The sequence below is a fragment of the Mirounga angustirostris genome, unplaced genomic scaffold (genome assembly GCF_029215605.1).
Source record: "Mirounga angustirostris isolate CCGP_5_RB_7025 unplaced genomic scaffold, mMirAng1.0.hap1 SCAF_1, whole genome shotgun sequence".
Lineage (NCBI taxonomy): Eukaryota > Metazoa > Chordata > Mammalia > Carnivora > Phocidae > Mirounga > Mirounga angustirostris.
In genome coordinates, this window is record NW_026991709.1 from 47,929,186 (window position 1) to 47,943,213 (window position 14,028).

At 40.8% G+C, this 14,028-nt stretch overlaps 1 protein-coding gene and 2 pseudogenes across 1 annotated transcript in view; 1 reads left to right on the plus strand and 2 right to left on the minus strand.

The window, feature by feature from the left end:
• Positions 1 to 14,028, minus strand: part of IMPG2 (interphotoreceptor matrix proteoglycan 2) — a 163,955-nt gene that overhangs the window by 18,389 nt on the left and 131,538 nt on the right. The window lies entirely within an intron of this gene.
• LOC135363629 (cell division control protein 42 homolog) lies at positions 1,735 to 2,700 on the minus strand (annotated as a pseudogene).
• Positions 3,909 to 4,986, plus strand: LOC123834354 (actin-related protein 3-like; annotated as a pseudogene).

Consider the following 14,028-nt stretch of genomic DNA (forward strand, 5'->3'; position numbering starts at 1 on the left):
CATCAGGCTCCTTGCTCAGCAGGGAGCCTGCTTCTCCCTCTCCCTGTGCTGCTCCCCCTGCTTGTACCCTTGCTCACTCTCTCTCGCCCACTCTCTCTCTCTCTAACAAATAAATAAATAAAATCTTAAAAAAAAAAAAAAGAATCAATTTGTCTAGGAGATTAGGTAGGGCTACCTGCCTTCTTCCCCCAACCCACATGGAGCCTCCCCTGGTAGTCAGGGGAAGACTGGGTCACAGTCCAGATGCATTAACTCCTTCCCCCTCATTGACCAATTATTCTGACTGCCCATGTGATACAATATATGTGTACTTGTCTTTAGAAATAATCATTTAATGTACAAACATGGTCCGATATTTCCATGGAAGTTTTCTACCCCTAAAGCTTGATGTCTAGACCTCTATATTAGGAACACTCCCTAAACAAGTGCCTCAAAATATCCCCTGGTGATGGTGAGGCAGCAAAGACCACTCCCTTCCCCCGGGGCTCTGAGTCCTCATACGCCTCAGCCGGGCTCTCCAGGGTCTGCCTAGCTTACTCCATCTTTCCCGTTCTCTGTGGCTAAACTTTCACCTCAGAGTCCTGGCTCTCCACCTCCCCGCTTGGAGTGCAGGATTCAGACATTTCTTGGCATCCCAGGTCAACATTGCCTTTAACAGACACAAACTGCTCTTTGCCCCAAATCCTTGGTTAGGCCTTAGCCCCTTCCATTTGAGTCCTAATTCTCAAGGACTGAGGCTGGATCAGGAGGAGAAGCTAGATAAAACTCCCAAAGCCTCAGAACTGGTGGGGGCAGCAGCCACCACCCCAGCCTGACCACCGTGCTGACGACTTGGCCCTTTTACCATCACTTGCCCTCAGTACAAGGTTTCCCCCAGCTCCGTTCCTCCCACCACAGCAACTCCTTGCAAATACAAACAGAAGAGAAGTAGCAGGGAGACGCTTAGACCCTGGTATCTTAAAACCCTCCTCAAAGTTCCCTGATGGTGGTGGTGAGCCTGGATTCTACCATTAGTACCTAAAATTCTGAGATTAACAGTAGCACCAGGGCCACGGGAATGCAACCAAAGTTGGCACTTTATATAATGTCTCTAATTAATCCCACCCTGCTTCATACAATTATCTGAGCAGAAGTGCCTCTGGCCTTATTTGAATCACAGATTTAGCTCTGGCTTCTGCTGGTAGCTACAACGCCCTTTCTTCAGAGCATGTAGCGATGCAAGAGAAGGAATAATTTGCTTCTTATAGATGTATGCTCTGGACAAGGGACATCTGCTGGGTGAAATGCAACCAGAAACATAAACATAAGCACTAAAAAAAAAAAAAAAAAAAAAATCCCTTTTGTAAATAGTGCCAAATGCAATTTTCAAACCCTTGGAATTCATGGTAGTTTACACATGAATGGCACATCACAGCTTACAAAGTATATTCGCCAATTTTTCCATTTGAAAGGAAAATAGGGAGTAAATGTCACAACAACTTTAAAGATTTTATTTACTCATTTGACAGAGAGAGAGAGAGACACAGCGAGAGAGGGAACACAAGCAGGGGGAGTGGGAGAGGGAGAAGCAGGCTTCCTGCTGAGCGCGGAGCCCGATGCGGGGCTTCATCCCAGGACCCTGGGATCATGACCCGAGCCGAAGGCAGATACCAACGACTGAGCCACCCAGGCGCCCCTGCAGAACTACTTTCTTTTTTTTTTTATTGCAAAAACGAATTTTAATCTTTAATCTTTAGTTTGATTTAATATTGCTTTTAGTACGATGTTGACACCAGCTGTGCGGAAAGGGCTCTGGAGAGATGTTCATAGGAGCACACGCCTGCGGCTCTTCTTCGGTTCGGGAGGCTCCAGGGCAGCCAGTATTGCTTCGTCAAATACATTCTTTTTTTTTTTTTTTTTAGATTTTATTTATTTATTTGAGAGAGCGAGACAGAGAGAGAGCACATGAGAGGGGGGAGGGTTGGGAGGGTCAGAGGGAGAAGCAGACTCCCTGCCGAGCAGGGAGCCCGATGCGGGACTCGATCCTGGGACTCCAGGATCATGACCTGAGCCGAAGGCAGTCGCTTAACCGACTGAGCCACCCAGGCGCCCTCGTCAAATACATTCTTTAGGCCTTTCTGTGTGAGTGCAGAACACTCCACATACTTGACAGCCTTCAGGTCACGGGCCAGCTTTTCAGCAGTCTCTGGAGTGATAGGCTTCTGTTTGTTCTTGGCAAGTTTCTCAATCGTAGAGGGGTCATCTTGGAGATCAATTTGGGTCCCAACAAGCAAGAAAGGAGTCTTTGGACAATGGTGAGTTATTTCAGGCACCCACTTTTCCTTCACATTTTCAAATGAGGATGGAGAGACCACTGAAAAACAGACTAGAAATACATCTGTTTATGGATAACTCAGCGGTCGTAATCTGTCATAATCCTCTTGCCCTGCAGTATCAAAAAGTCCAAGAGTATATGGCTCTCCACCAACCATAACTGTGACTGCATAGTTGTCAAAAACAGTCGGTACATACTCAGATGGAAATTTGTTTGTTGTGTAGGATATCAGAAGACATGTTTTACCAACGGCACCATCGCCCACAACAACACACTTAATTGTCTGCATTGCTGAAACAGTTTTGTATCCACTTTAAATATTTCAAATTCGATGATGACCTCAGCTTCTCCGCCGGAGTGTTGGCAGCCCAGAACTACTTTCTTAAAGTTCTCAATCTGCCTTGATTGCTGAGTAAAAAACAACAATTCCTGCCCTTTTTTAGAGTGAGACTGTTAACTCTTCAGGCCACCCTCCTGCTATTTAGAGGTAGAAACTAGTTTCTGAAACACTGCAGAATGATTTCTCCAGCTCAAATAGCCCTTCCTCAACCCATCTCCTATAAAGCTTTTCAACAATACAAATGCCATCCCTGGAAAGCCTGTTTCAATAGGCCTCAGGTGGAACACAGACAACTGTTTGTTTTAACCATGTGGTTAAAACCATCATTCAGATGTGCTCCTGGGTTTAAGAGCATCGCCTAGAGAGCTAATTCATTGAAATACACTTATTGCAATAACCTCTGCATAATTCAACTTTCCCTCATATGCATCTTTCCCAGTCAACCTCCAAATACATCACCATTTACCAGTATATTCAACCTACACATTGCATTTGTGACCACACTTGAATTGCATTATTTGTGATCTCATCCATCTCTGACCCTTTTATTCTCCTAAGTGCTCTCAGCCTAGGTGCAAGCTCTATTTGCCTCTTTCTATAATTTATTTCTAATCTACCTATGTTAGACTCTTGTCAAAATTAAGGGTGACACCTGGGGCATCTGAGTGGCTCAGTTGGTTAAGTGTCTGCCTTAGGTTCAGGTCATGATCCCAGAGTCCTGAGATCGAGCCCTACGTCGAGCCTACTTCTCCTTCTCCCTGCTCATGTTCTCTCTCACCATCTTTGTCTCTCTCTCTCTCAGGTAAATAAAATCTTTAAAAAAAAATAAGAGTGACACCTTTGTCTAGCCTAGTCTTGAATTTTAGACCTTTTAAAACAAGTGATGACTGACTCATTTCACTTAGCATAATACACTCTAGCTCTATCCATGTCATTGCAAATGACAATATTTCATTTTTTGATGGCTGTGTAATATTCCAGTGTGTGTGTGTGTGTGTGTACCACATCTTCTTTATCCATTCATCAGTCAATAGACATTTGGGCTCTTTCCATACTCTGGCTATAGTAAGTCAGTCAGAGAAAGACAAATACTATATGATTTCACTCATATGTGGTATTTAAAAAACAAAACAGATGAACATAGGGGAAGGAAGAAAAAAGGGAGAGGGAGGCAAACCACAAGGGACTATTAACTATAGAGAACAAACTGAGAGTCACTGAGGGGAGGTAGGCAGGGGATGGGCGAAATGGGTGATGAGTATTAAGAAGGGTATTTGTTGTGATGAGCACTGGGTATTATTTGTAAGTGATGAATCACTAAATTCTACTCTTGGAAACAATATTACATTATATGTTAACTAACTGGGAATTTAAACAAAATTTTGAAAAAAAAAAGGTAAAAAAGAATAATAATGATGCAAACAATAACCAACAATCAAATTATTATCCTGCTTCCCCTATAACCTCCATTCAAAACAATTATACAGAATACTCTGGCTGTGGGCCAGCCTGGATCTGACTGGGACGTGGACATTTATGGCCATCTTAGTTTCCTGGGAAAAGGCAATGTGAACCTGGATTTCTTTATTGGGCATGAAGTAATAGGAAAAGCAACATGTACCATGAAGTGGCCAACCCACTATGGTATAGTTGAAGACTGTCACTTGATGGAAAGGTGTATGGAGCAAGTGTTCTTTAAATACTTAAAGGAGAATTTGAAGGTCTTTCTTCAAGAATTTGAAGGTCTGCTTTCTTCTGATTAAACTTCCGCTAAATGCTTCAGAGAACAGAATATATTGCTGAAATAACATTTGAGCCCTTCAAAACTCCAGGCTTGTACATAGCCATGCAGGCTGCTCTTGCAGTGACTGGTGTGGTACCAGATAGTGAAGATGGTGTCACTCCTGTCCTTCCTGCAGTTGAAGGACATGTGGTCGGCAGCTGGGGCAAGCGCACTCCAATCACAGGGCGAGCTACAACATATTTCATTCAGCAACTGCTGAGAGGCTGTGAAGTAGGAATCCTCCAGTGCAATCCCTGGAAACAGCTATGGAAGTAAAGAAGTGCTGTAGTTACGTCTGCCCTGATTTAGGAAAAGAATTTAACAAGTATGACACAGGAGAGCCAAGTGGATTAAACAGTCTCCTGGAATCAAGGCAATCTCAAAGAAAGAATTTTCCGCTGACGTTGGTTATGACAGATCCTTGGGACCTGAGATCTTTTTCATCCAGAATTTGCTAACCCAGACTTCATACAACCTACCCAAGAAGTAGTAAATGAAGTAATTCAGAATTATCTGATTGGTGTCAGGGTTCTCCTACAAGAATACTGATTATCACTGAACTGGATGTGCAAGGACTTTGAGTGCACTTTTCTATTTTGAAGGAAAAAGGCAACCAAGTAAAAGATAAATTTCAAAAAGTAACCTCATGGGCGCCTGGGTGGCTCAGTTGGTTAAGCGACTGCCTTCGGCTCAGGTCATGGTCCTGGAGTCCCAGGATCGAGTCCCGCGTCGGGCTCCCTGCTCAGCAGGGAGCCTGCTTCTCCCTCTGACCCTCCTCCCTCTCCTGCTCTCTGTCTCTCATTCTCTCTCTCGCAAATAAATAAATAAAATCTCTAAAAAAAAAAAAGTAACCTCATATACAATGACAATGTATTTAATGCCACTCAACTGTACGCTTAAAAATAGTTAAAATGGTAAATTTTATGCTATGTTTATGTTTCCACAATCAAGGAAATAAATTTAAGAGAAAATTTTCAGGTAGCCTCATGACACTTGCTGTTACTCATTTATGGGGATTTCAGTATAATTAGGACAAGGGATTTCAGTAATTAAGAATTGCTACCATCCTCATCCAAAGGAAAATTGGCGTTTGTTGCAAGTACTTTTAGAACTAAGAAGCTAGTGTATCAGATTAAGTCTAATTACTTGCATTCTTTTCCTTGCCAAAAGATTTTAAGTAAAGACAAGACTGTTGGACCAGTTTAAAAAAAAAAAAAAAAAAGGCGATACAACATTCAGGTACTATCACACCAGTTTCAGCCTCTGCTTGAGACTTCCCAGTTCACATGAGTAAGCAGGTCCCACCAACCCACCAGGTGCGAGGCAGACACGGGGAGGTCCTGCGTGTGCACAGTTGTCTGCTTCTAAGAGAGATGTTCTGACCTCTCTTACAACCGCTCCTATGACAGAAATGACTGGCAATGCTGAGGCTGAATCAAACCTCCATTCGCTGATTTGGGATTGGTTTTAATGGACCTCCTCCCTCTTTTTTTCTTTTCTTTTTCTTTCTTTTTTTTTTTTTTTTGGTGACTTTTGGTGTCTGACTTCTTTCACTTAACATAATGTTTTCAAGATTCATCCATGTGTAGCATGTATCAATATTTCATTCTTTCACACAACCTGTCTTTGGTCAAGCCGCTGTAACAAAATACCACAGACTGGGTGGCTTACACAACAAACATTTAGTTCTCATAGTTCTGGAGGCTGGAAAGTCCAAGATCAAGGTGCTGGCAGATTTGGTCCTTGGGCTTGTAGATGGCCACCTTCTCACTGTGTCCTGACATGATGGAGAGAGGAAGCTCTAGAGGCTCTTCCTTTTCTTATAAGGGCATAATTCCATTATGGGGGCTCATGATGTCATGACCTCATCTAAACCTAATTACCTCCCAAAGGCCCCACCTGCTCATATCATCATATTGGGGGTAAGGACATCAACTTATGAATTTGGGCAGGAGACAAAATTCAGTCCATAACACAACACAATAATATCCCTTTGTACAGATTTATTATATTTTATTTATCCATCCATCAGCTGACAGGCATTTGGGTTGTTTCTGCTTTTTGGCTATTATGAATAATAATGCTATGAACACTTGTGTATAAATTTTGTGTGGACACATGTTTTCAATTCTCTAGAGCATATACATAGGAGTGGAATTGCTAGCTCGTACAGTAACTATTTAACCACCTGAGGAATTGCCAATCTGATTTCCCAAGTGGCTGCACCATTTTACAATCCTACGAGCAATATATGAGGGTTCCAGTTTCCCCAAATCCTCACTAACACTTTTATTGTCATCTTTTATTATAACCATCCATCCTAGTGGGTGTGAAGTGGTATCTCACTGTGGCTTTGATTTGCATTTCCCTAATGACTAATAATGTTGAGCATCTTTTCATGTGTTTATTGGTCATTTGTATATCTATCTTCTTTGGAGAAATGTCTATTTGAATCCTTTGCCCATTTTTAATTGGGTTATTTGTCTTTTTGTTACTGAGTGTAAGAGCTCTTTACATATTCTGGATGCAAGTCCCTTATTAAATATATGAATTGTGAATATTTTATCCCATTCTTTGGATTGTCTTTTTACTTCCTTGATAACACCCTTAAAAGCACAAAGTTGTTTTTTTTTTTTTTAATTTTGATTATAAATTGTTTCTTTAAAAAGCCTTTAGAGGGCGCCTGGGTGGCTCAGTTGGTTAAGCGACTGCCTTCGGCTCAGGTCATGATCCTGGAGTCCCGGGATCGAGTCCCGCATCAGGCTCCCTGCTCGGCAGGGAGTCTGCTTCTCCCTCTGACCCTCCTCCCTCTCATTCTCTCTGTCTCAAATAAATAAATAAAATCTTTAAAAAAATAAATAAATAAATAAATAAATAAAATAAAAAGCCTTTAGAGATCTGGATCCAGAATAATGTTTCTGTAACACGTAATGAATAGTTTCATAAAACTTTATAGCAGGTAGTAAAGTAATCCAGGAGAGTATTACAAGAAGAAGTTGAGAACCTAAATGACAATTAATTAAAAGGAAAAATATTTTCATGGGCAGGAAATTAATTAACATAGTTACTGTAGAAGAATAAAGGCTCTGTAATGAGTTTTGCCTTCTTTTCAAATGTGTAAATGCACATAAAGCAGTTGCAAGAAGTTTTTTATAAACACAAGCCAGAATGAAGGGGGGGAAATCGAAGGGGGAGACAAACCATGAGAGACTATGGACTCTGAGAAACAAACTGAGGGTTCTAGAAGGGAGGGGGGTGGGGGGATAGGTTAGCCTGGTGATGGGTATTAAAGAGGGCACGTTCTGCATGGAGTACTGGGTGTTATACGCAAACAATGAATCATGGAACACTACATCAAAAACTAATGATGTAATGTATGGTGATTAACATAACATAATAATTAAAAAAAAAAAAAACACAAGCCAGAAAAAAATCTTGTTTGTGTGCCTCAAAACCTAAGTGTTATTGAAGGGAAAACAGAGTTGATAACTCAGGTTAATGGATTGGTGTCTATAAATGACAAATGGCTATATTAAAGAAATTATTAACCTAATATTCTGAACCATGGCTAATGATATTTTAATCATAAAAGTTGCTCTTGTAATAAACCGTTCTGGTTAATTTCTCCCTTCTCTTTGGAATCTTTGGTAGTTAAAAAAAAAAAGCCTAAATTCAATACATGTCTGAAACTTTTCCAAGAGTTCATGCAGAGCATACAAAGTTAACAGCTTATAAATTATCCTTACCTCTAGAAAGAAAACAAACTCAAGAAACTGAGAACCTCTATGGCGGTCACTCCTGTTAAAATACTTCTTCAATATCCTTTGAGCTATTCATCTCCTTTTTTTTGAGCTATAACTGACATATGACATTCTATTAGTTTCAGGTGTACAACATAATGATTTGTTATTTGTATATATTGTGAAATTATCACCACAATAAGTCTAGTTAACATCTGTCACCACACATAATTAAAAACTTTTCTCTTGTGATGAGAACATTTAAGATCTACTCAGTGACTTTCAAATATACAATATAGTTATTATAGTCACCATGCTGAACATAATACCCCTATGACTTGTTTATCTTATAACTGGAAATTTGTACCTTTTGACCACCTTCACCCATTTCACCCAACCTCCACTCCCTGCCTCTGGCGACCACTAATCTGTTCTCTGTGTATCTATGAGCTCTGTTCTGGGATTTTTTTAGATTCCAAATATAAGTGAGATAATACAGGTATATGTTTTTTCTGTCTGACCTATTTCATTTAGCATAATGCTCTCAGAGCCCATTCATGTTGCTGCAAATGGCAAGATTCCATTCTTTTTTTAGGACTGAATAATGTTTCATTTTGTGTATATATACCACATCTTCTTTATCCATTCATCCATAGATGGACACTTAGGTTGCTTCTATGTCTTGGTTATTGTCAATAATGCCACAATTAACATGGGGGTGCTTTCATTTGAATCCGTGTTTTCATTTTTTTCAGATAAATATCTAAAAGTGGAATTGCCAGATCATATGGTATTTGATTTTTAATTTCTTGAGGAATCTCCATACTATTTTCCATGGTGGTTATACCAATATACATCCCCACCAACAGTGCATAAGGACTGCCTTTTCTCCACATCCTCACCAACACCTGTCATTGTTTGTCTTTTTGATAATAGCCTTTCTAACAGGTGTGAGGTAATATCTCATTGTGGCCCTAATTTGCATTTCACTGATAATTAGTGATGTTGAGCACCTTTTCATGTACCAGTTGGCCATATGTGTGTCTTCTTTGAAAAAATGTGTATCCATATCCTCTGCCCATATTTTAATCACACTGGTTGTTTTTTGGTTTTTGCTATTGGGTTGTATGAGTTCTTTATATATTTTGGATATTAACCCCTTATCAAATATATGATTTGAAAATATTTTCTCCCATTTGGTAGGTTGTCTTTTCATTTTGTTGTCGGTTTTCTCTGCTGTGCAGGACCTCTCTGCTCTTTAGTGGTAATATTAAACACCAAGATGCACAAGTTACGGGCAAATATTTTTTATAATAATACTGTATCATCTGTATGATATCATTTGTGTAATAATAAAGTATCACTTGTATCATGCCATTGTTGCAATAATATGAAATTTATCTTTCCTGAGATTCATTCAGATTTTGGTGTACATTAGTTCTCAAAACAATTTATTTCTATTTTTTTCTGAAGAAAAATGCTGAAACATTAAATGAATCTAAATGTTAAGAACTTCATGTGAAGGGCGCCTGGGTGGCTCAGATGGTTAAGCGTCTGCCTTCAGCTCAGGTCATGATCCCAGGGTCCTGGGATCGAGTCCCACATCGGGCTCCCTGATCCTTGGGAGCCTCTTCTCTCTCTCTCTCTCTGTCTCTCATGAATAAATAAAATCTTAAAAAAAAAAAAAAAACTTCATGTGAAGTCTCATGTTAAGCCTCAGCTCTAATAAACTAGAGCCACATCTCACACAATTTGTACACCCTCCATTCTCTAGTTGCTTTTGAAAAGAATGGAAGTGCTTCTGAGTAACACCCTTTAGTGAGTGAGTTTTGATACTCTCATTGAGTCTCACCTTCCTACCCAGTGTCCCGATTCCATCAAGTCAACCATGGTTTATGTGGTCGGCAGTCTATGCCCAGAAATTTATAGGGCAACAAAAATCCTTACAATGGCGGGGCGCCTGGGTGGCTCAGTCGTTAAGCATCTGCCTTTTGCTCAGGTCATGATCCCAGGGTCCTGGGATCGAGCCCCACATTGGGTCCCTGCTCGGCGGGAAGCCTGCTTCTCCCTCTCCCACTCCCCCTGCTTGTGTTCCCTCTCTTGTTGTGTCTCTCTCTGTCAAATAAATAAATAAAATCTTTAAAAAAAAAATCCCTACAATGGCATGTCATCCTTCCATTTTAGAACAAAACCTCCTCCACCATCATTAATGTATAGAGTTGAGATATGTTCATGTTAATTTGTTTGTTTATAAGTTCTGGAAAGAATAAGGAAGCTGATAGATGATAAGGCAAATCAGTGATCTGTTTCTATCCATCCATCAAGCATTTACTAATTATGTACTGTGTGTCCAGCATATAATCCTAAAACATGATTATTGTTCTCATGGAGGTTGTAACACAGTTGGGAAGGCAAGATAGACCCACAAAAACTTTTAGGCAGGAAGAAGCAGGCATCAGGAAGGACATGGTATGGTGTTTTCTTGCTTTAACATATTGTGTGGTACACCCATGTTTTGGCTAACCTTGTTTGCTCCTGATATTGGCTACATTGATTCCAGGTCCTTCCTGATCCTAACTTTCAGGTAACTGAGGAGAAAACTTTTATGCCTATTACTTCCAAAGCACAATATTCCACTACCAGGTGCTCTGAATATCTGATAGGTCATTACTCTATCTACCTACTTTATGCTAGAATGGAACATAGTCCTGCCTTGTGACCTCAGTTTTATGCAGGTTTCACCCTGGCTCTGGCTTAAGATCCAGATAGGGGTCCAAGAGGGTTAAGCTACAGACCAATCTGAGAAAATTACCCATGATGTACTCAAATCACCTCTTACCACTGATGATGACCTATAGTCCTTATGCACTGTATTAGGAGGTTATTATAAGGGGGTTATTATAAGGAATTGGCTTATGGTTATGGAGGCTGAGAAATCTCACAATCTGCAGAGACCCAGGAAAGCCAATGGTATAAATTCCAATTCAAGGGCAGGAGAAGACCAATGTCCCAGTTCAGCAAGCAGGCGGAAAGATAAAAGGAGGATTTCCTCCTTCCTCCACCTCCATATTTAGGCCCTCAACTGATTGGATGATGATGTCCACCCACGTTGGAGAGGGCGGTCTACCTTTCTGAGTACACCAATTTAAATACTAATCTTATCCAGAACTCTCTCACAGATGCATCCAGAAACAATGTTTAATTGGGTCACCCTGTGGTGCAGTCGAACTGACACATAAAATTAACCATCGCACACACACACACATAAAATTAACCATCACATGTACCCTACTCTTCCTTCTTTCATAATGATTTCTCCCCAGTCTTTGATGCAAATGACCCTACATGAGCTGAGCCCATGATCTTTCCTCCAAACACATCCATTCTGACTGATAACTGAGATATTTATACTAGAATCCCCACTACAGTATTTTTTTTTAGTTTAGGACCTGCCACAGTCAGACTTCTTCCATCCATCCAACCTTACTCCCTTTTGCTATCTGTAGTGGGTTGATAGTGTCTCCTCCAAAAGATATGTCTAAGTCCTAACCCCTATGATTATGATCTTTTTTTGGAAATAACATCTTTACAAATGTAATTAAGGATCTTTGGGTAAGATTACTCTGGATTTAGGGTGAGTCCTAAATCCAATGATTGGTGTCCTTGTGGAGAAAGGAGAGGGAAATTTAACACATGGAGACACAGGGGAGAAGACATGTGAAGACAGAGGCAGAAACTGGAGTAGTGCATCTATGAGCCAAAGAACACCAAAGATTGCTGACAAACACCTAGAAGCTAGGAGAGGGGCATGGAATGGTTTCTCCCTCAAGGCCTCCAGAAGGGACCAACTCTGCCAACACCTTGATTTCAGACTTCTACGCTCCATAACTGTGAGAGAATATGTTTCTATTGTTTTAAAGCACCAAACTTGTGGTAGTCTGTTATAGCAACCCTAGGGAATGAATATTCTAGCTAATAGTCTCCTCATTGTCCCTGAAATATATCATCCTCTTTCCTATCTCCATACCTTTGCTTAATTATTTTCCCATCCCAAAATGCCATATCCTTCACCTTTTCATTTATCCTTCCCAGCCTTCAGAGCCTTTCTCAATCTTACCTAGTCCAAGCAACTTTCTCCAGCTGTTCCTACCCACTTACATTCTTAACTGTCTATGGTGATATATACTATATTCTATCTTCCCCTACAAGTTAAGTTTCCGTGACTTGTTTTCCTAAAGAAAGAGAAACTTCCATGAGTACAGATTCCTATGCTGCACCCATATAACCTTCAACTAGTAAGCACTTGACAAAGACATATTCAGTTACTCTGTATCAGTGTATAACCCAAGAGAATGGGGTTCACAGCCACAGCACCACTAATATTAAAAGCAAAATCTCAGTGATCTTACTGAAGACTCACTCCCAGGCTGAATCTATTGTAGCCCAATTCAAATAGAATGAATGAGACTCCAGGTCATTCCCCTGAGGTGCTACTCAAGGCTGAAATTCCACTCCAAAAGCTGTTACTGTCACCCTATCATTGTTTTGTGAAATAAAAAGGGGAACTACAGAGGTTCCCACAGCAAGACTTTATAATTCCTATAGCATCACAGTAATTAGTGACACTGAAGATTATTGGTGCGTTTAGGTTGCAGAAGGTAGAGGCTGCTGAAGCTTGGTATTAAACAAGTGGAAAATAAAATGAATGAACCAGACCTCAAGAAAAACCTTCAATTCCATCTTCATGATCAAAGCATGAATGAAACATCTTCTCTGAGTAGAATGGTCTTGAATGGATATTTGCAAATTATTACATTTCTTCCTTCTTTAGTCCCAACCCATTTAGACAAATTTATCATCACCATACCTTCTCACCTTTGCATTTTCAGGACTCCCAAGTAGGAACCCATGACCTTCCCTATAAAATGCAGGGAACCTGAGGTCTTCAAGTGCAAAGCTAACCTTGCTCCAGGAAAGGACTTAGAAAGGAGTTATGGACCAGCTGTCAGAGATGCCATTAGGACAAGATGCACAGCAGATGTTTCTCCCCTGGCCTGTCCTGTTAATACAATATGAGCTGTAATGTGACTAAGTGGGTGGGATTGGGAGGACACCATAGAGGACACATTATTGAGACATAAAATCTTCATGGAAGTTTCCCTCTCTGAGTCAGCCTTAGGCCAGGACATTGCCTGCCTCCTGTGGTAAAGTGGAATCCAAGTGGTCCATAAAATCTTCCAAGATCCTGCAAACCAAGCAGTCCCTGCCTCCCCCAAATTATCCGAGAATCCAAAGTGGTGTTGCTGGGTGATACAACTCTTTCACTTACCACCAAAACTAGCTAAGCAAGGATTTCACATCCAAGCTCCACAAGGCCGGTAGAGAAGACTCCACAATCCATCTGCCCCTCCACTGGCCTCCCCACCACCCGCTGCAGCCCCTGGAGCTGCAGAACTGCCACAGTGATCTCAAATGATTAACCCAGGTGCCAGTGTTTCTGCAAAGTGCAAGTGTTCCTTCTGTATTTTATGCTTAGTCAGGATGAGTTCCCAGGAAAATTGAGTCTCAAGACACTCTCATGTTCTCTCTCTCTCTACCTCCATCTCCTTCCCTCTCCCCTTCATGCTTTCTATCACTCTCACTCTCATTCTCTCTCTCTCTCTCACACACACACACACACACACATATTTGAAAGGCGAGGTTTGGCTCATTATTTCCTTTTCCATAATTCACATTCCCTCAACAGGTTACCAAGCATCAAAAAACTTTCCTAAGACACTGGAAAAAAGCACTGGCCTCTTTTCGCGCAGATGTGTGTAACATGCAGGGCCCTCTTGCTGGGTCTGTGGGT